Source organism: Bubalus bubalis, chromosome 4, assembly GCF_019923935.1.
Source record: "Bubalus bubalis isolate 160015118507 breed Murrah chromosome 4, NDDB_SH_1, whole genome shotgun sequence".
In the NCBI taxonomy this organism is placed as follows: Eukaryota; Metazoa; Chordata; class Mammalia; order Artiodactyla; family Bovidae; genus Bubalus; species Bubalus bubalis.
The window spans coordinates 106,672,107-106,693,649 of record NC_059160.1 but is presented as its reverse complement, the minus strand read 5'-3'; the positions used below and the strand labels follow the sequence as shown (position 1 = coordinate 106,693,649).

Here is a 21,543-nt window from a genome sequence, read left to right as displayed (position 1 = left end):
TTAATCACAGTTGCTTGAAATTCTTGATTTGAAAATTCCATCATTCCTACCATGTCTGCTTCCAACGCTTCATCTTTCTCTCTTAAAAAAAAATTATTTTGCCTTTTGGTATGCTTTGTACTTTTGATAAGTGGACATAATGTACTGTGTAAAAGGAGCTCTGGAAATAAGTCCTTACTAATGTGGTAGTGTGGTGTGTGGTGTGTGGGGTGTGTGGTGTGTGTGTGTTGGGGGTATGTGTTCTACAGTCCTTGGTTAGGTCTTAGTTTGACCTTAGTTAGGTCTTAGAGCTTATGCCTCTAAATTATGAACTTCAAAAGTGTTTCATAGTTTTTTCTCCCCACTTAGGCAGGGTGGCAGGAGTAGGGTATTCCTCTTCTTCATATCAGTTAGGCTCTGATAATACCTCAGTAGGTTAGATGCTGGTTAACTTGTTTCTCTTAAGGCAGGCCTTATTAAAGAGAACAGAGTGCTCGGGCATACTTCAGAATGTTTTGTTGTTCTGTTTTGCTTTTCATTTTTCTCTTCTAGAAGGTTGAAGGCGTTTATTTCTAATATTTATTATAGGAAATGGAAAGCTCCTACAAGTGGTTCTCAATATACTGTGGGCCCTCTAAGAGCGGGGCCCCCTCTGGAGTTCTTAAATCTCACTGCTGTCTGCACTGAACCTCGAGAGATTTGTCAGTTACAGTTCCTGTTTTCCTATCCTGGCCCTGGTTCCCAAGGGTATTTCCAATCAAGAGACTGCTCTGGTAGATGGACTCCTGTACAATGCTGGGGGTGGCAATTTGCACTATAAACTCACTTTTCTTATGGATCTAAGAAAAGTTGCTGATTTTTCAGTCTCTTTAGCTAATGATTACAACAGAGTGGCAAGTTCTTTGGAACCAGAAACTAGAAGTCCCTATTCACTATTTCGAATAGTTACGGTGTTTTGTTTTAAACCTCAACCTAATAGCAGTTAGCTTAATGAAAACTCAATATAAGAAATAACTTAAATGGACCAATATAAGGAAGGTAGGCCATTCTATGTGAGTGATGGTTTTTATCTCTAGAATTTCTCAAGCCAAAGTTAACTACCTATCAGTGATCCCATGAAGAGTTTTCTGACATGAGAGAGAAGAGGAAAAAAATAACATCTAAGTTAAATAGTCAAATAAATTTTCATTCAAATTGGCAAAAGTGAAAAAGAGTAAATGGGAGCACAATAGTAATTATGATGAGCAGTTAATTGTAAATCTGGACCACCTCAAGTGAAAAATGGTCACCCAAATTTGTAAGTCTCTTTTAATGTTATGATTTAGAGATTAAGACATGGCAATATGTAACAACATTATTTACTGAAAGTTTTAATTAACTTCTATGGAGCTAGATATAGTATTAATTCCTTCTCCAGTGAATAGAAAAGTCATAGCCCTGGCAACAAAAATATTAGTTCCAAGATTCAAGTCAGATGGACCAAATCTAAAGACCAATTCTGAATCTTTGTCTTTGATATCATTACTGAAGACTAAAAAGCTGATACAAGAAAATAGAATCATTGTCAGACACACGTCAGTGTTCAAAAACTAAAATGGGACCTAGCTTCAAATATCCTAAGAGAAAATTGCAAATCATATCCAGAATTAAAGTATAAAATTAGGATAATTATACATCTTTCTGAATACATGAGGAAAATCAAATCTGTGTAGCTAAGAAACATGTATACAACAGACAAATAGAGGAACTAAGGAAACAGAGGAAAAATGCAAAGAATGAGAAGATTCTAATTGCTTAAGATGAATTATTGCTTTGTGCTGTCAGCTAGAGAGCTTCAGGTTCCCCAAATTCATCTTAATTGGTCTCAGGAAGTTATCCTGCTTACTGTTCTCATCATCTTGTAAGAGGTGTAGGCTTATAAAGTAGAAATTCCTTTAGTCTAATCCCAGTACTGTCTGCATTTAAGGAAACACCTAAGAAGAATGCATACTTATTGAAATTGCTCTAAAATGTAAGTGCAGAGCAGAGGCAGAAATGGAAAGATATCAAAAAGAAGTGATGTATGAGAAAGGAATCTCTTTTGTACAGCTGTCCTTTTCATTTTAATCATAAAAGACAGGATCAAAAATCAAGACCTTTGTTTTCCCATATTTTAGTCCTGATCAGCAGGCAAGAGAATGGGTTAAACTTTTTTATCCTTCAGTTCAGTTCAGTCTCTCAGTTGTGTCCGTCTCTCTGTGACCCCATGGACTGCAGCTTTTTATCCTTCAGTTCAGTTCAGTTGCTCAGTCGTGTCCGACTCTTTGCGACCCCATGAATAGAAGCACGCCAGGCCTCCCTGTCCATCACTAACTCCCAGAGTTCACTCAAACTCACGTCCATCGAATCAGTGATGCCATCCAGCCATCTCATCCTCTGTCGTCCCCTTCTCTTCCTGCCCCCAATCCCTCCCAGCATCAGAGTCTTTTCCAATGAGTCAACTCTTTGCATGAAGTGGCCAAAGTACTGGAGTTTCAGCTTTAGCATCAGTCCTTCCAAAAAACACCCAGGACTGATCTCCTTTAGGATGGACTGGTTGGATCTCCTTGCACTCCAAGGGACTCTCAGAGTCTTCTCTAACAACACAGTTCAAAAGCATCAATTCTTCAGCATTCAGCTTTCTTCACAGTCCAACTCTCACATCCATACATGACAACTAGAAAAACCATAGCCTTGACTAGATGGACTTTTATTGGCAAAGTAGTGTCTCTGTTTTTGAATATGCTATCTAGGTTGGTCATAACTTTCCTTCCAAGGAGTAAGTGTTTTTTAATTTCATGGCTGCAATCACCATCTGCCGTGATTTTGGAGCCCCAAAAAATAAAGTCTGACACTGATTCCACTGTTTCCCCATCTATTTGCCATGAAGTGATGGGACCAGATGCCATGATCTTTGTTTTCTGAATGTTGAGCTTTCAGCCAACTTTTTCACTCTCCTCTTTCACCTTCATCAAGAGGCTTTTTAGTTCCTCCTCTTCACTTTCTGCCATAAGGGTGGTGTCATCTGCATATCTGAGGTTATTGATATTTCTCCCGGCAATCTTGATTCCAGCTTGTGCTTCTTCCAGCCCAGCGTTTCTCATGATGTTCTCTGCATATAAGTTAAATAAGCAGGGTGACAATATACAGCCTCGACGTACTACTTTTCCTATTTGGAATCAGTCTGTTGTTCCATGTCCAGTTCTAACTGTTGCTTCATGACCTGCATACAGGTTTCCCAAGAGGCAGGCCAGGTGGTCTAGTATTCCCATCTCTTTCAGAATTTTCCACAGTTTATTGTGATACACACAAAGACTTTGGCATAGTCAATAAAGCAGACATAGATGTTATCCTGGAACTCGCTTGCTTTTCCAATGATGGATGCTCTAAATTTAAATCATTCTAAAAGCTTCTACTTCTTTGAGCATGTTTGCTTCTCTGAAAAATGTAGCAATATATGTAATAACAGTATAAATAAGAAATAAAATAATTGAAACAATGATTTCCTTTGAAATGATCCTGGAATCTGAAATAGGTAGTATTTGTTACAAGAACTTGCAACAAAGTATAGTGGTTACAGAAAATGCTGGTACAGTTCCAAAGTAAGTTCCATAGTCACATTCTTTATAATATACTCACTTTTAGCAGGTTCAGTTCAGTTCAGTTGCTCAGTCATGTCTGACTCTTTGCGACCCCATGAATCGCAGCATGCCAGGCCTCCCTGTCCATCACCAACTCCCGGAGTTCACTGAGACTCACGTCCATCAAGTCGGTGATGCCATCCAGCCATCTCATCCTCTGTTGTCCCCTTCTCCTCCTACCCCTAATCCCTCCCACATCAGGGTCTTTTCCAATGAGTCAACTCTTTGCATGATGTGGCCAAAGTATTGGAGTTGCAGCTTTAGCATCAGTCCTTCCAAAGAACACCCAGGACTGATCTCCTTTAGAATGGACTGGTTGGATCTCCTTGCAGTCCAAGGGACTCTCAAGAGTCTTCTCCAACAACACAGTTTTAAAGCATCTATTCTTTGGTGCTCAGCTTTCTTCACAGTCCAACTCTCACATAGTTACTTTTAAAAGTCTAGTATCAACCAAATAATCCAATTGTTTCTTATTTCTCTTTACTTTCAATAGAGTTTTCTTCAATAGATTGCAAGGAGAATGCTATACCTCTAACTTCTTATTCCTGAGATTCTAGTCATTTTTAATACTCTCAAATTTAATTTTACATCTCTGACATTTCCCCAACTGCCTGGTTTCCATGCATCTTTATCTGCAGCAGAGGGCATTAGGTTTTTGCTTATGAGGCCAACTACAGACTCCCACTGTGTCTTTTTTTAGGGCAATGGTTACAGAATTCACTAATGACACTACTTTACCTCCACAGTGAGGATTTCCTGGCGGCTCAGATGGTAAGGGATCTGCCTACAATATGGTAGACCCAGATTTGATCCCTGGGTTGGGAATATCCTCTGGAGGAGGGAATGGCTACTCACTCCAATATTCTTGCCTGGAGAATTACATGGACAGAGGAGCCTGGCAAACTAAATTCCATGGAGTTGACTCAACTGAGTGACTAAGACTTTCACCCCTTTCAACTGATTATCACAGCGGAAGCATATCTTCTCAGCGGTGTCACTAATGTTCTCTTACTAGGAATTAAGTCTTTGTCCACTGGAAATGGTGGGGTTGCTCATTAGTATTTCTGTCTAGGCAAAAAATTAAATAAGATTGGCAGGTGCATATCTAAATCTCTTCAGCTCTATTTTTACTTCCTAATTAATAAAGCTGGAAACACTCAGAAAATAAGCAATCTCAGAGTCACAGATTTTTTTTTTTTTTCTAACCCTCAGTTCTAGGACCTCAAATGCTGGCCTGCATAGAGTGGGAAGTGGGCTGTGTAGATGTCATTGATTTGGTTATTTGCTCCCTTGACTGACTGCCTCCTCATGGAGAGTAACACTTCACCTAATATCCATTCATTCAACTGCCCAAACATAGGGACTTTCCTGGTGCTCCAGTGGTTAAGAATCTGCCTGCCAATGCAGAGGACATGGGTTGGATCCCTGGTCCAGGAGCATCCTACATGCTGCAGAGCAACTAAGCCCATGTGCTACAACTACTGAGCCTATGCTCTAGAGCCTGGGAGCTGAAGCTACTGAAGTCAACATGCCGAGAGCCCGTGCTCTGCAACAAGAGAAGCCCACAGTGAGAGGCCCATGCACTGCAGCTAGAGCAGCCCCTGCTCGCCACTAAAGAAAGTCCAAGCACAGCAGTGAAGACTCAGCACAGTCAAAAACAAGCACATTAAAAGTTAAAAAACAAAACACAACACAAAAATATAGTTAGCATACACGGCATTATAAAAATAAAAATACATAACAGGCAATAGACCAGGCCCTGAGAAAAGGGCAAAGAGCAAAACAACATGTACTGACCCCATAAAGAGGAGTACAGGACATTAACTTCTTACATAGTTACTTATTAGGGTGGGTCTGAATGAAAAATAAAAGATGTTTCTATAAAGTAAAAAATGAGCTCCCTGAGAAAGTCAGAAAGTAACTCTTAAAGTGCAATCTGGAGGATAAATCAATGTTATCCAAATGGAGAGAGGAGAGTGTAGAAAGGCCTAGCAAAAAAGTGGATGGTGAGGTGGATACATGTACCAAAGTTCAGGGGGAAATTTGTGATTTGTGTTTATGTTGTTCTTCACATACCCCTATTATCTCTATTTTTTTTTGTTTTTTTTTTTTTTACAAACTATGACATATTTTTAGAGGAAAAAGTCTTATATATTAGTATATAACTAGTATTTAACTGCATGTGTGTGTCTGTGTGTGTGTGTTTCCCTCCTTTTTTTTTTTTTTAAACAGGGGTTTATCACTTTCCACTTTTTTATGCATAGATAGCACTGACTCCCTAAGCTATATAGAGAATACATTACATGAAAGAAAGTACAGAGGCAGAGAGAACATTTGAACAACCTCTGTGTTGCATCTTTCCAGCAAAAAAACCCAAAAACGTTCATTTCCCCTAACATGGGCTGCTACCTTTCAGAGCAAACACATGGTCTTTAATCAGCGCCTTTTTAGTCTTAGACCACTAGATGATATATGCACCCAAATTTTTCAATTGCTGTGGTCTTATGAACTATAGCCCCCCACCCCCCAGACTCCTCTATCCATGGGATTTTCCAGGCAAGAATACTAGAATGGGTTGCCATTTCCTTCTCCAGGGGATCTTCCCAACCCAGGTACTGAAACTGAACCCTTGCATCTTCTGTCTCAGTAGGCAGATTATTCACCAACTGTGCCACCTGGGAAGCCATTATTTGCATAGTAATTCTCAATTGGTCTCAAAATTAATTCTTAAAAATATTTCAATTTAAAAATTACTTTTTATAAAATATGATTATTCAAATTGAATATAACTGCATTGAATTTTAAGATTAAGAGAAGGCATATTTTAAGAGATTATGGAGGAAGTATGACATAGAAATAGATGTCACATGTGAAAATCCATTTGTGAATTTTATAAACATGAAAAGGCCAGAGAGGTGAGTGTAAAAACTAAAAGGTGATATTGATTTAACTGATGACAAGATTTGCAAATATGTAAATAATGTTTTGAGGTGAATATTTGAGTACCAGATTTATTTGACATATCTTTGTATGCATCTCATTGCTTTCCATAAGATGAGGAAAAGAAATATGTATTTCTAGGATTCAGAAGCCAGATATTTTGGCATCTCCTGTAATGTTTGATATCTTTTTATAAATTACTTCTGAATCCTCAATCTAAAGGTAGAAAAATACCTTTAGTCAAACATGCATATTGTGAGTTATCTTATAGAAGTTTTATCTTTTTCAATAGGCATGTTTCTAAATAAAATTTGCTTTTTAATCTGGAAGTAATTAATGATCTACTATCAATATTTTTTGAGCTCTTGAGCACATTGAAATTCAACAAGCCATCTGTTTCTTAAGACCTCATCTTTGATTCCTCTTACTGTACTTCTATGAAAGGAGACTTCTTATTTTCTACTGGAGGATAGGAAGTGGTAAAGCAGTATTCTACTGATATAAAAGAGTCAATACAATTTCTTTGTGCCAAGTTTAAAAAAAAAAACAACTGCTTTTAATTTTAGACTGTAAGCAAAGCACATCATATGTGAGATATAAACTGATATTCATAGAAAGTGTCATTTTCTATTCTTACTGTACAAGGCAAGTTACAACCTGCTCTACTTTTTAGGTCTCTTCAGAAAAACAATACAAAGTGGAAAGAGTCACTCTCTTGTGATTACAATTCCTTTAAAAATAAGATAGAAATTTCTAAGCCGCAATGAGAAAACAGGGAAATTAAGGAAACAATTCCATTCACCACTGCAATGAAAAGAATAAAATACTTAGGAATATATCTACCTAAAGAAACTAAAGACCTATATACAGAAAACTATAAAATACTGGTGAAAGAAATCGAAGAGGACACTAATAGATGGAGAAATATACCATGTTCATGGATTGGAAGAATCAATATAGTGAAAATGAGTATACTACCCAAAGCAATTTATAGATTCAACGCAATCCCTATCAAGCTACCAACGGTATTCTTCACAGAGCTAGAACAAATAATTTCACAATTTGTATGGAAATACAAAAAACCTCGAATAGCCAAAGCTATCTTGAGAAAGAAGAACGAAAGTGGAGGAATCAACCTACCTGACTTCAGGCTCTACTACAAAGCCACAGTCATCAAGACAGTACGGTACTGACACAAAGACAGAAATATAGATCAATGGAACAAAATAGAAAATCCGGAGATTAATTCACGCAAATATGGACACCTTATCTTTGACAAAGGAGGCAAGAATATACAATGAATTAAAGACAATCTCTTTAACAAGTGGTGCTGGGGAAAACTGGTCAACCACTTGTAAATGAATGAAACTAGACCACTTTCTAACACCATACACAAAAATAAACTCAAAATGGATTAAAGATCTAAACGTAAGACCAGAAACTATAAAACTCCTAGAGGAGAACATAGGTAAAACACTCTCTGACATACATCACAGGATCCTCTATGACCCATCTCCCAGAATATTGGAAATAAAAGCAAAAATAAACAAGTGGGACCTAATTAAACTTAAAGGCTTCTGCACAACAAAGGAAACTATAAGCAAGGTGAAAAGACAGCCTTCAGAATGGGAGAAAATAATAAATGAAGCAACTGACAAACAACTAACCTCAAAAATATACAAGCAACTCCTACAGCTCAATTCCACAAATATAAATGATTCAATCAAAAAATGGGCCAAAGAACTAAATAGACATTTCTCCAAAGAAGACATACAGATGGCTAACAAACACATGAAAAGATGCTCAACATCACTCATTATCAGAGAAATGCAAATCAAAACCACTATGAGGTATCATTTCACGCCAGTCAGAATGGCTGCAGTCCAAAAGTCTACAAGTAATAAATGCTGGAGAGGATGTGGAGAAAAGGGTACCCTCTTACACTGTTGGTGGGAATGCAAACTAGTACAGCCACTATGGAGAACAGTGTGGAGATTCCTTAAAAAACTGGGAATAGAACTGCCTTATGATCCAGCAATCCCACTGCTGGGCATACACACTGAGTAAACCAGAAGGGAAAGAGACACATGTACCCCAATGTTCATCACAACACTGTTTATAATAGCCAGGACATGGAAGCAACCTAGATGTCCATCAGCAGATGAATGGATAAGAAAGCTGTGGTACATACACACAATGGAGTATTACTCAGCCATTAAAAAGAACACATTTGAATCAGTTCTAATGAGGTGGATGAAACTGGAGCCTATTATACAGAGTGAACTAAGCCAGAAAGAAAAACACCAATACAGTATACTAACACATATATATGGAATTTAGAAAGATGGTAACAATAACCCTGTATACAAGACAGCACAAGAGACACTGATGTATTGTAAAGTTAAATAAAATTAAAAAAAATAAAAATTGAAGACAATATGGAGAGAAAGATAATGAATGTTTTTAAAATGATCATACTATTCAAGGCAATCTATAGATACAAGGCAATCTCTACTAAAATACCAATGACATTTTTCACAAAACTAGAACACATAATTCTATTACTTGTATGGAAACACAAAAGCCCTTGAATAGTCCAAAGCAATCTTGACAAAGAATAGCACTGGAGTCATGCCGTATGACTTCAGAATATATTCTAAGGTTATTCAAAATAGTTTGGTACTGACACAAAAACAGACATATAGATCAGTGAGACAGACACAAAAAGTAAATATATACACTTATGGTCAAAGAAATAGAGGAAAACAATAGAATAGGAAAGACTAGAGATCTTTTTAAAAAAAATGAGAGATACCAAAGGAACATTTAATGCAAAGATTGGGACAATAAAAGACAGAAATGGTATGGACCTAACAGAAGCAGAAGATATTAAGAAGAGATGGCAAGAATACACAGAAGAACTGGACAAAAAGATCTTCAAGACCCAGATAATCATGATGGTGTGATCACTCACCTAGAGCCAGATATCCTGGGATGTGAAGTCAAGGGGGCCTTAGGAAGCATCACTATGAACAAAGCTAGTGGAGGTGATGGAATTCCAGATGAGCTATTTCAAATCCTAAAAGATGATGCTGTGAAAGTGCTGCACTCAATATGCCAGCAAATTTGGAAAATCCAGCAGTGGCCACAGGAATGGAAAAGGTCAGTTTTCAATACAACCCCAAAGAATGGCAATGCCAAAGAATGCTCAAACTATGGCACAATTGCACTGATCTCATACGCTAGTAAAGTAATGCTCAAAATTCTCCAAGCCAGGCTTCAGCAATACGTGAACCGTGAACTTCCAGGTGTTCAGCTGGTTTTAGAAAAGGCAGAGGAACCAGAGATCAAATTGCCAACACACTGGATCATCAAAAAAGCAAGAGAGTTCCAGAAAAACATCTAAATCTGCTTTATTGACTATGCCAAAGCCTTTGACTGTGTGGATCACAATTAACTGTGTAAAATTCAAGAGATGGACTACCAGACCACCTGACCTGCCTCTTGAAAAATCTGCATGCAGGTCAGGAAGCAAACAGTTAGAACTGGATATGGAACAACAGACTGGTTCCAAATCAGGAAAGGAGTATGTCTGGGCTGTATATTGGCACCCTGCTTATTTAAGATACGTGCAGAGTACATCATGAGAAACACTAGGCTGGATGAAGCACAAGCTGGAATCAAGATTGCCAGGAGAAAAATCAATAACCTCAGATATGCAGATGACACCACCCTTACTGGCAGAAAGTGAAGAACTAAAGAGCCTCTTGATGAAAGTGAAAGAGGAGAGTGAAAAAGTTGGCTTATATCTCAACATTCAGAGAAAAAGATCATAGCATCCGTTTCCATCACTTCATGGCAAATAGATGGGAAACAGTGGAAATAGTGTCAGACTTTATTTTTTGGGGCTCCAAAAATCACTGTAGATGGTGACTGCAGCCATGAAACTAAAAGATGCTTACTCCTTCGAAGAAAAGTTATGACCAGTCTATACAGCATATTAAAAAGCAGATTACCTTGCCAAAAAAGGTCCATCTAGTCATGGCTATGGTTTTTCCAGTAGTCAGGTATGGATGTGAGAGTTGGACTATATATAAAGCTGAGCACAGAAGAATTGATGCTTTTGAATTGTGGTGTTGGAGAAGACTCTTGAGAGTCCCTTGGACTGCAAGGATATCCAACCAGTCCATCCTAAAGGAAATCAATCCTGAATATTCATTGTAAAGACTGATGGGGAAGCTGAAACTCCAATACTTTGGCCGGCTGATGTGAAGAACTGACTCATTTGAAAAGACCCTGTTGCTGGGAAAGATTGAAGCCGGGAGGAGAAGGAGATGACCAAGGATGAGATGGCTGGATGGCATTTCAGACTCAATGGACCTGAGTTTGAGTAAACTCTGGAAGCTGGTGATGGACAGGGAGGCCTGGTGTGCTGCAGTCCAGGGGTTGCAAAGAGTCAGACACAACTGAGTGAGTAAACTGAACTGAACTGATGGTCAATTAATCTATGACAAAAAAGGCAAGTATATACAATGATGAAAAGACAATCTCTTCAATTAGTGATTTTGGGAAAAGTAGGCAGATGTTTGTAAAATAATGAAATAAAACATTTTCTCATATATATATAAATAAAACTCAAAATGGATTAAAAACCCAAATGTAAGACCTGAAACTGTAAAACTCATAGAGAAAACATAGGTAGAACACTTTGACATGAAATATAGCAACATTTCTTTTGATCTCTCTCCTAAGCCAAAGGAAACAAAAGCAAAAATTAAGAAACTGGACCTAATTAAATTTAAAAGCTTTTGTACAGCAAAGCTCATTAACAAAAGGGAAAAAAATTAACCTACTGAATGGGGTAAATATTTGCAAATGATATGATTTATAAAGGGTTAATATCAAAATGATATAAATAGCTCATATAACTATATATATATACAATTAAAAAATGGGCCAAAGACATGGACAGACATTTTCCAAAGAAGACATAGATGACCAACAGGCACATGAGCATATGCTCAACAATGCTAATCAGAGAAATTTAAATCAAAACCACAATGAGATTTCACCTGGCTATCATCAAAAGGCCACAGATGACAAATGTTGGTAAGGATATGTAGAAAAGGGAACCCTTAAACACTGATTGTAGGACTGTTAATTGGCACAGCTACTATTGAAAACAATATGGAGATGCTTTAAAAAAATCTAAAAGTAGAACTACTCTATGATCTAGCAGTTTCACTTCTGAAAATACATCCAAAGAAAGCAAAGACACTCTTTCAAAGAGATACATGCATCCTGATATTCACGGTTTAGTCGCTAAGTCGTGTCTGACTCTTGTGACACCATGGACTGTAACCTGCCAGGCTCCTCTATCCATGGGATACTCCAGGCAAGAATACTGGAGTGGGTTGCCATTTCCTTCTCCTGGGAATCTTCTCAAACCAGAGATTGAACTGGGGTCTCCCGCATTACAGGCAGATTCTTTACTATCTGAGCTACAAGGAAACCCCATGGGAATATTTAGGACATAGTTATTATTTATACTTAAATATTACTCATTGTTTAATGGGCTCTAATTATACCTATTTGCTGTTTATCTGAAATTCAAATTTGATGGGGGTGTCATGTATGTATTTATGGGTTTCCAAGGTGGTACTAGTGGTAAAGAACCCACCTGCCAATGAAGAAGACATGAGACGCAGGTTGGATCCCTGGGTCGGGAAGATCCCCTGGAGGAGGGCATGGCAACCTACTCTAGCATTCCTGACTGGAGCATCCCATGGACAGAGGAGTCTGGTGGGCTATAGTCCACTGAGTTGCAAAAAGTTGGATACAACTGAAGTGACTTAGAGGGCATGTGTTTATATTTGCTAAGTCTGGCAACCCTGAATTGGTAGGAAAAAGTAAAATCCCGTGATTGTTCACAATTACTGTTATTGACTCGACAGGTGCTTGTGGACTGAGAATCAGGTGTCACAGTGAACTTGCTATGGCCCTCAGAGAATCCCTGGTGGGGCACTGTGGAAAACCCAAGGTCATGTAGAGGTCTTCATGAAGTCTATATTTAGCTGTAGGAATGTGGATAGCAGCTATTAGCAGGTATCAAATATCCCAGACTTCATTAAGCCAGATATAGTTACCTACCTAAGATACTAGAAATGAAACTCTAATTTTAAAGGTCACATTGGACCTTTCGATTCAAATCCTTTTGAAATAGTTAGGTTTGGATGGGAGATGATCTTACTTAATTGCTTATGCTGCTAAGTCGCTTCAGTCGTGTCTGACCCTGTGCGACCCCATAGACGGCAGCCCAGCAGGCTCCCCCGTCCCTGGGATTCTCCAGGCAAGAATACTGGAGTGGGTTGCCATTTCCTTCTCCAGTGCATCAAAGTGAAAAGTGAAAGTGACATCGCTCAGCTGTGTCCGACTCTTAGTGACCCCATGGACTGCAGCCTACCAGGCTCCTCCATCCATGGGATTTTCCAGGCAAGAGTACTGGAGTGGGGTGCCATCGTAGGGAACAGAAATAAAATGTAGAGGGTCTTTCTGGGTTAAGAAGCACTTAATGAATGCATGACTTTACAGGATGAAATACTTTGCCTTTCAATTGCCTGAGAATAGCCAAGATGAATGGGTACCAGGTTATTTTATTAATGTCATAACTGTACCTACAGAGCACAAATTACAGTTATCTAGTTAACTTTGAATAACCTTCCCAACTTAAATTGAGTAATTCCAGGACAAACATCACTATGAACACCTGATATTCATAGCAGCATTATTTAAAATAGCCAAGATACAGAAGCAACACAAGTGTCCATCAATAACTGATTGGATAAACAAAATGAATGATACACATACAATGGATAGTACTCAGCCACAAAAATGAAAAATGAAAATCTTGCCATTTGCAACAACACAGATGGAGATAGACCTGGAGGGTATTATGCTTAGTGAAATAAATCAGACAAAGAAAGATAAATACTTCTTGTTACCACTTATGTGAAATCTAAAAAATAGACAAATGAATATAACAAAACAGACTATAGGTATAGAAAACAAAGTGATTGTCACCAGTGGGAGAGGGAAAAGGAAAGCAGTAAGATATGGGTAGGGGATTAAGAAATACAAACTCTCATATATAAAATAAATAACTTCGAGGGTACTTTGTACAGAACATGGAATATAGCCAATATTTTATAATAACCTTAAAAGGAGTAAAAACTATAACAATTTTACATCACCATATTGTACACCTGAAACTATTACAGATCAACTATATCTCAATAAAAAATAAAGCTTATAGTTTCTGAAAAAATAAATTGGTCATTTACTTGTCCTAATATAATCACAGTATTTTCATAGAAATTATTTATTTCTAGATTTATACAGAGATGAAATACTAGAGAGTATGACATTTTAAAATATTTTCTTGTCTAAAATATACATTTCATCCATACCTGTAAGGTAGTTTTAACTGTGACTTAAAATTGAATGCCTAATACTATTTGCACAAAGGTATAAAGGTGTGGATCTTAAAACATTAAAATATTAAAACATTAAAATAAACAAAATATTTTTCAGAAGATGTTTCCAGCTTGTTATGGTAGACAATATAGGAACTAATAGACATGTCAAAACCTCTCCCTGATAAAAATCATCCAGTGCTATTGGAAGTTTTCCCACCAATGTTTTATACACAATAAAAGAATTATTAGCATGGAATATCAACAGTTTTATATTTTAAAAATACAATCCAAAGCTAGAGTCAGCCTCTCTTTTAAATTTTTATAATAGTTGGTTATAAAGACTTAAACTACCTACCACATAGAAGGATATGCCATCATGTTTTTTTTTCCAAAAACTACATAATTCTTCCTTTGCTTTTGTGTATCCCAGTACTTTGGCCACCTCATGCAAAGAGTTGACTCATTGGAAAAGACTCTGATGCTGGGAGGGGTTGGGGGCAGGAGGAGAAGGGGACGACAGAGGATGAGATGGCTGGATGGCATCACTGACTCGATGGACGTGAGTCTGAGTGAACTCTGGGAGTTGGTGATGGACAGGGAGGCCTGGCATGCTGCAATTCATGGGGTCGCAAGAGTCGGACACGACTGAGCGACTGATCTGATCTGATCTGATTCTTAGTAATTTAACATCAAATTCCTACTTGGCAGATTTCTTAATTTCTGCAGCATCTCATCTCTGACAACTGTTCCTGTTCCCTTTTTTCTGTTTCACACAAACCTAGATATAGAATAAAAATAGTACTCACACTGTACCCTGCATAAGAATCACCTATAGGGCTCCTTAAAATACAGAAATCCAAACTCTACCCAAAGTTCCTGATTCACTAGGTCTGGGTATGGCCCTGATGATTTGACTTTCTAACAATTTTCCAGGTGAATGCTGATGTTGTTTTTCCAGGCAGGTATGTTGAGAATCACTGAAATATAAGACTTTTCCCTTGATCTCCCCCAGATTATTCAAACAAAGAAATTGCTTATTTGGTATACTCCATTGAAGACTGGGACAAAGTGACTTTTCATTGCATCTTAATGAATAAATTAATACCTAAGTAAATTTCTGGATTCTAATAGATTCTTTGGCCATGTTATAATGAATTTCTTATTAGCCTTTATTTTCTGTGAGTACCAGCTTTCCTCACTCTAGCTTGCAACCTCTTTTTTTTTTCCTAACTTCTCCCCTCTTGCTGTTTGATCCAGCACTAACATTCTTATTAACTTTTTATAAAGACAACTTTAATAGTGTTTATAAATCATCTTTGCAAACCATCACTTCAGGGATACAAGTGCATCTTTAAAATGGACTTTCAGGGTATTTGGGGATGGGAGTGAGCCTCCTAAAATATTAATACCAGCAATTTCAAAAACACATTTCACCTTTCTAAAGATGATGAATCCAGATTTGTTCATCTTCATTTAGAATGCTACTGTTTCAATCTACGATTGAGACACTAGAAAACTTGGACCTGCCTTTTGTGACCTCAGGGATGATAGGAAGTCACCAGCTCCCAGGTGAGTGACAGAGAAATGCACTTTTTTTGACCGCTATTGCAGCGGTGCCACAGCTGGTAGCAGACTCGATTCTACCAGGTCACTATGGGGTTCATCAGTGCCGAGAACTCATCAAAAGGGGACGGAAACAAAAGCATACCAAGTCAATACTGCATTTGGATGAGCCAAGGGAAGAGTAACCTACAAAATGAGATGAAAACCTTGCCACTAAGCTGAAGGCTGAGTAGATGAGGTTACATGTACAAATTTACTGGGGTTTTGGAGGAGACATGCTTCCTTACTTTGCCAACATTACACTTGCAGGAAACAAGGAAAGGTCATACTTGGAAATTCGATGAAAACAAGCAATCATCCCATGTACCAAGAAAAACAGCATTTGTATTCTGATTTATGGATAATAAGTGTACTTGGACATTGCTTCCAATTATATTTACAGCAATAATTTCACTTCTCTACTGAGGAATATTTTAAATAATCATATAAAGAATTTATACGTGTTTTAAATCAGGGTTCCCAACCTCTGGGATCTAATGCTGATGAAATAAGAATAGAAATAGAGTGCACAATCAATGTGACGCACTTGAATCATCCCCATACCACCCCGGCTCCCCGCCCCGCACCCCACACCAGGTGAGTGCGAAAGTTAGCTTCATAAAACCAGTCCCTGATGCCAAAAACGTTGGGGGCCTCTGTCTTAAATCATAAAATAAATCTTTGGCCTAAAGCTTCCTACCTTTTTCCACTAGGATTCCTCAGGGGGAGAAGAGAGCGAACTTTTGCAGCAGGAAATCTGAGGACAAAGCCCAATGCAGCAACAAGCATGGTATTCCTTTGAAACAGCATAATATATCCTAAGTTTTCATTGTAAGTTGGTATTGTTGCCAACGATATTTTTAATTTTAATGTCATTTTAATCCAGAAAAAATAAATAAGTTTGCTCTCACCTTGATATCAACCTTGAAATGGACTTGCATTCAAAGATAGACCTTCCTATCAGTTGATTTAATGGAAAAGCAAGTGAAATATCTATTGATCTTAAAGAAAGCCCAATGGATATCCTAACTGTATCATGTACACAAATGTTGTATTGACTTCTTTCTCACCCTCCATAGTGGCTTTTTCCCAGAATCCCCTTTCTCCGTATGTAGATATTCACTGAGATTAATTACCCAAGATGATTCAGCTGGTTTGCTGCAGATCTATGAGAGATTGGAAGAAAGACGAGGTCAAGAGACGCCACAGCTGTTCTTTCCTTTCTAATAATCTGCTTGTTTGCAACACTAATTGTAGGGACAAGATACTTTTTGAGACTGAATTTTTAACTTATTTATTATTTTTATTTCCTTGCAAGTACATTGCTTAGATTTGGATTTGAAAGTCCTTAATTTTAATCTTGGCTATTTCATGTAATGTCTGGTAAATCTCACAATTTCTTTAAATTTCTTGTTTACTCTTACATGAAGTTGTTATTTCTGAATATTATAGGAATACAAGGGCAATCACCTAAACATGAAAGTAAGGAGATACAAATCATAAATGTATTTTCTAAAATATAGTAGAAGTTAATGGAGTTTTTAGAATATCATTTATATATAAAGCAGAAAAGAGACTTGATATAATACACAAATGAGAATAGTTTCTAAGTAGTGTTGCCTATTCCAACCTGAGAAAAAATAAAGCTTTTTACTATCTGCAGTGTTTCAAAATTTAACAAAATCAGAATACTTATAGAATTTAAAAAGATATACTTCGCACCAGAAGTCAAACTAACTCAGGTTGAGACATTTTAGAAACACACATTGATATCACTGTTTTTAAATCAATGTAATTTTAACAAATGTCTTCTATTAATGACTGCTGATTCTACTTTACTAGCTTGTTGATATAGAGCCATTTTTCTCAGGTTTTATCATGCAGCAGAATCACCTGGAGAGACCATTGAACCACAGGTGTCTGGGTCTTACTGGGTTATTTCTAATTCGATACATCTGTACTGAATTTTTAACATGTTCCTAGGTGATTCAACACTTTGAGGACCACAGATACAAAAGCTAATGGATTTATTATGATGGGAGCAAAGCACAAAGGAATGGCTGTTGAATGCTATGAAGAATCTCATTCCAGTGCTCAGCACATGTACATTATGATGTTAAAGGTATACAGTGTCCATTGCTCATTCTTCTCAACAGTGCAATAGATATGTATTATTGTTCTCAAGACACATGATTCATTTTGACTCTAGAGTATTCCTTGTAAAATAGAAACTAAGTGTACGAACTGCTGAGAAAATCCAGAGTAGGTGGGGGGAAAGCAAATGCTGATTTTGCTTTGCACTCACCTTTCTAAAATACTTTCACATCAATTTTATGCACCAATAACTTATGTCTCAGAGATACTATTATTCTAGGCTTATATACATTTTGGCGTGTTATAAGTCAGGATACAGGGTTAGCTACTATAGGAAAAAGACATAAGATACAGTGAAGTAAATAAACTGGAAGTTTGTGTCTCTCTCATTTTAGAATATAAATGTAGGCAGTCAGGCTCTGGCTGCCGACTGCATCTGGGCCAGGCTGCTCTATGCAAAACATGACTTCATCTCTGTCTCAAAGGCTGCATCTGCAGTTGTGGTTGCTTAGCCAAAATGACAGGAAAAGCCAAGCCAGGGCACACAGCTTCAAGTTAAAAATGACCAATAAATTATACACATCACTTCTGTTTATATTCCGTTGCCAAGAATTTAGTTAGGTAGACACACCTGTCAGACAGCAAGGGGGCTGGGAAATAAACCCAGCTCAAACCCAGGAAGGCTAGGGAGTAAGTGAAAGGGGAGAGGGAAAGAGGTAGTTTCCACTACTAAAATGAAAAAAAAAAGAAAAAGGTGAGAATGGATCCTGGGGGACAGTTTAATAGTGTCTACTACACAGGTGGAAGCATAACAGGTGAAATAAAGCAGTTGCAACTTTCATGGAAAATAAATGACCATGAATATATTTAAGTAGTGGTCCCCAGCGTTTTTGGCACCAGGGACAAGACCTTGAAGAAAAGGTTTCCGCTAGGGTCTGGTGCAGGGAGTAATGTGAACAATGGGAGCAGCAGCTGAAGGTTTGCTTCCTCCCTGTCATTCACACCTGCTTGTCCAGCCAGTTCCTAACAGGCGGAGAACCCATACTGGCCCCTGGACTGAGGGACTGGGGACCCCTGATTTAAAGGATTCTTTAAAGCATTTCTGAAGGAGGCTACTTGCTTAAAGAGGATTACAGTGTTTTAAATTTAACATTCCAGAGATGAACTAATGCTGCACTTTTAAGAAAACAATTTAACTTTAGGAAAGACAAAGTAGGCTTCTTTTCTTTCCCTGGATGATTATATATTTTTGTATATGGGTTTGTATTTAGGAGATGAAAGCAGAAAATAATGATAATGTTGGGAAGCATTTCCCATTTTACTTATGACAAAATACAATTCATATATCTAATAATAAAGATAAAAATATTTTTATTTTATAATTGAGAAGTAGAAATTGAAATTGTAGTATAATTTAAAAGACTACCTCTTTTCCCCTATTTTTATGCATGTAAATATGTCCTAGGAGACTTAGGTGAAAGCAAGCATTGTGCAGGTCTAGTTCCTTCACATAAACCAATCTAATTATCTTTATTTTTGCTTAAATGAATGTCCTGCTCAAAAGTGATTTCATTACCTTTCCCTACTGCTATTTGTTTCCTCACTGTTCTTAGACCTTTCTTTCTGGTTCCTCTGAAGAGGTTAAAATTTAAAAGTGCAGTAAAGAAACTGTTGCCATTGTTTCATTAGATCAAGGTAAGCTGGTATTTAGAGACAAATTGACCTCTTTTCCACTTAGAAAGCAAGGAATCATGTTAGTAGATCAAGAACCTAAACTATATCTACAGAATAGTTGTAAGGATGGGTCATGAACATCTATGTGATTTCTTTTGAGAAAGTCACAGGACATTTATATATTAAAATAACCATACTTGTCTCAAGTCAACTTTTATGACTTTGGAGACTTGCAGGATGTAGGTCAGCTCCTTCCAGGTGTATAAACTTCAGTCTGTGAAATGTGACACTTTACACAGCGCTTTAACACCTGTAAACTCCAGAGGTAGTGACAGTTTTCTGTACTTTCTTATAATCTTCCATTAGCAAAATCTTGTTCTGTGTATGTTAAAAGCTGAGATGAAAGTTGGGACACGATGACAAGATGTGGTTCACATGATAGTCTGAGTTGTGTGACATATTGGGAGCAGCGTTGTGATATATATTTTACGACATAAAAAGTTGAAAAGCTGACTATAGCAACAGTGATGGCGTTGCCCTGCCTCCATCACTGCTGAAATTCTGGCTCAACTCTTGCAAAATTTACAGAAAACATCACCAACCATTTCCTTTCAAATCATGGTAAGAGTTTTAAACTCCAACTCAGCACAGTGGACATTATCTCTGCAATGATTCTGCATTTGCTTAGGGAAAAAACTCAGATAGTCAATCAAGTAAACGTGTGTCATCATGAGAAAACAGTGGGCCAAAAATTCCTTTTTAAATTTATAGATGGAGCTAGGAACGGGCTTTCCAGGTAGCTCCATGGTTAAAGAATCTGCCTGCCAATGCAGGAGACTCAGGTTCGATCCCTGGGTTGGGAAGATCCCCTGGAGGAGGAAATGACAGATACTCCAGTATTCTTTCTTGGAGAATTGCATGAACAAAGGATCCTGGCAAGCTATAGTCCAGAGGGTTGCAGAGAGTAAGACATAACTGAGCACACAGGCACGTAGAAATAGAATAGAGATTGGGAGAGCCAGCCACTCAGAACAAGAAAAAATATTGACTTCAGTGAGATGGAAATGTTGATGATATGGTAAAATATCATGAATTCAGTTCAGTTCAGTTCAGTCGCTCAGTTGTATCTGATAAAGAAGTAGACAGGGAAAAAACTACAACCAAGGGGAATGTTTAAAGGTACTGCACACAAAAGTTATGGCATCAATATTTCTATGTGATGGATGATCTGTTTTTATATATAACTCATACCCAACCTAGAATGTAATGCAACATCAGAAGACAACTGGGGAATACTATCTTCCCTTGTTGTTGCAACGTATGACAGCAAAGAAGAAGAACAGGGGGGAATAGGAAGAAACAGAACAGGCAGAGTAGAAGGAGGCAGAAGAGGAAGAGGAGGAGGGGGATAGGAAGAAGAATACATCATCAAACTAGAAGGAATAGAGGAAGAGATTAGAGAAATATTGAAAGCCCCAGAGTCACAGAGGTAGTGAAAACAAACAAACAAACAAACAAAAAACTATTGAGAAACAAGAGGTAATAAATGCCTAGATCTGCCTGATCCTGGGAAGTGAAATTTAACAACATGTTATAAGAAGTTTGGAATAAAACTGAATTATTGCCATGGGAGGGCAGTTTCCTTATAAAAGGAGCTTGGTACCATATTTAGGTAAACTACTACCTAATCCAAGTATTATAAGGAATGTTTAAAATCACTAACATTTAGTGAGCATTTTCTATGTTTTGTCTCTGTGGACAGGGCCTTAAGAGTATCACTTATTAGTTCCTGTAAAACTCTATGAGGTAGAAGACTGAGTAAAAGTAATACACAATGAGGCAACGTTCAGTAAAAGTGATAATTGAGCTAAAATCTGGAGATTGAGCAGGAGTTAAGGAATGAAAATGGTTGAACAGTCTTTGCAGAGGAATGATACAGTATACGCAAAGTTTCTGTGTTATGGAGAGCATATCTTCTTCAAGAAACTGAAAGACTTGCCTGCAGGAAATTTACCCTAGGAAAGAATAATGTGTGTAAATAGACCTTTATTACAGGTTATAGAAATCTTAACCGTCTCTTAACCTTAACAGTCTCTTAAATTTTCATTATAGGAACACTG

The 21,543-nt window shown here is 37.6% G+C and overlaps 1 long non-coding RNA gene across 1 annotated transcript in view; it reads right to left on the bottom strand.

Moving 5' to 3' along the window:
- LOC123333341 overlaps positions 1 to 16,753 on the bottom strand; it is a 32,284-nt gene extending 15,531 nt beyond the window's left edge. Inside the window, exons 1-2 of the long non-coding RNA XR_006640970.1 lie at positions 16,567 to 16,753; positions 16,356 to 16,451 (exon numbers count right to left, since the gene is read on the bottom strand). This is a non-coding gene — a long non-coding RNA (uncharacterized LOC123333341). The remainder of the gene's footprint in view (positions 1 to 16,355; positions 16,452 to 16,566) is intronic.
- Positions 16,754 to 21,543: the final 4,790 nt, after the last annotated feature.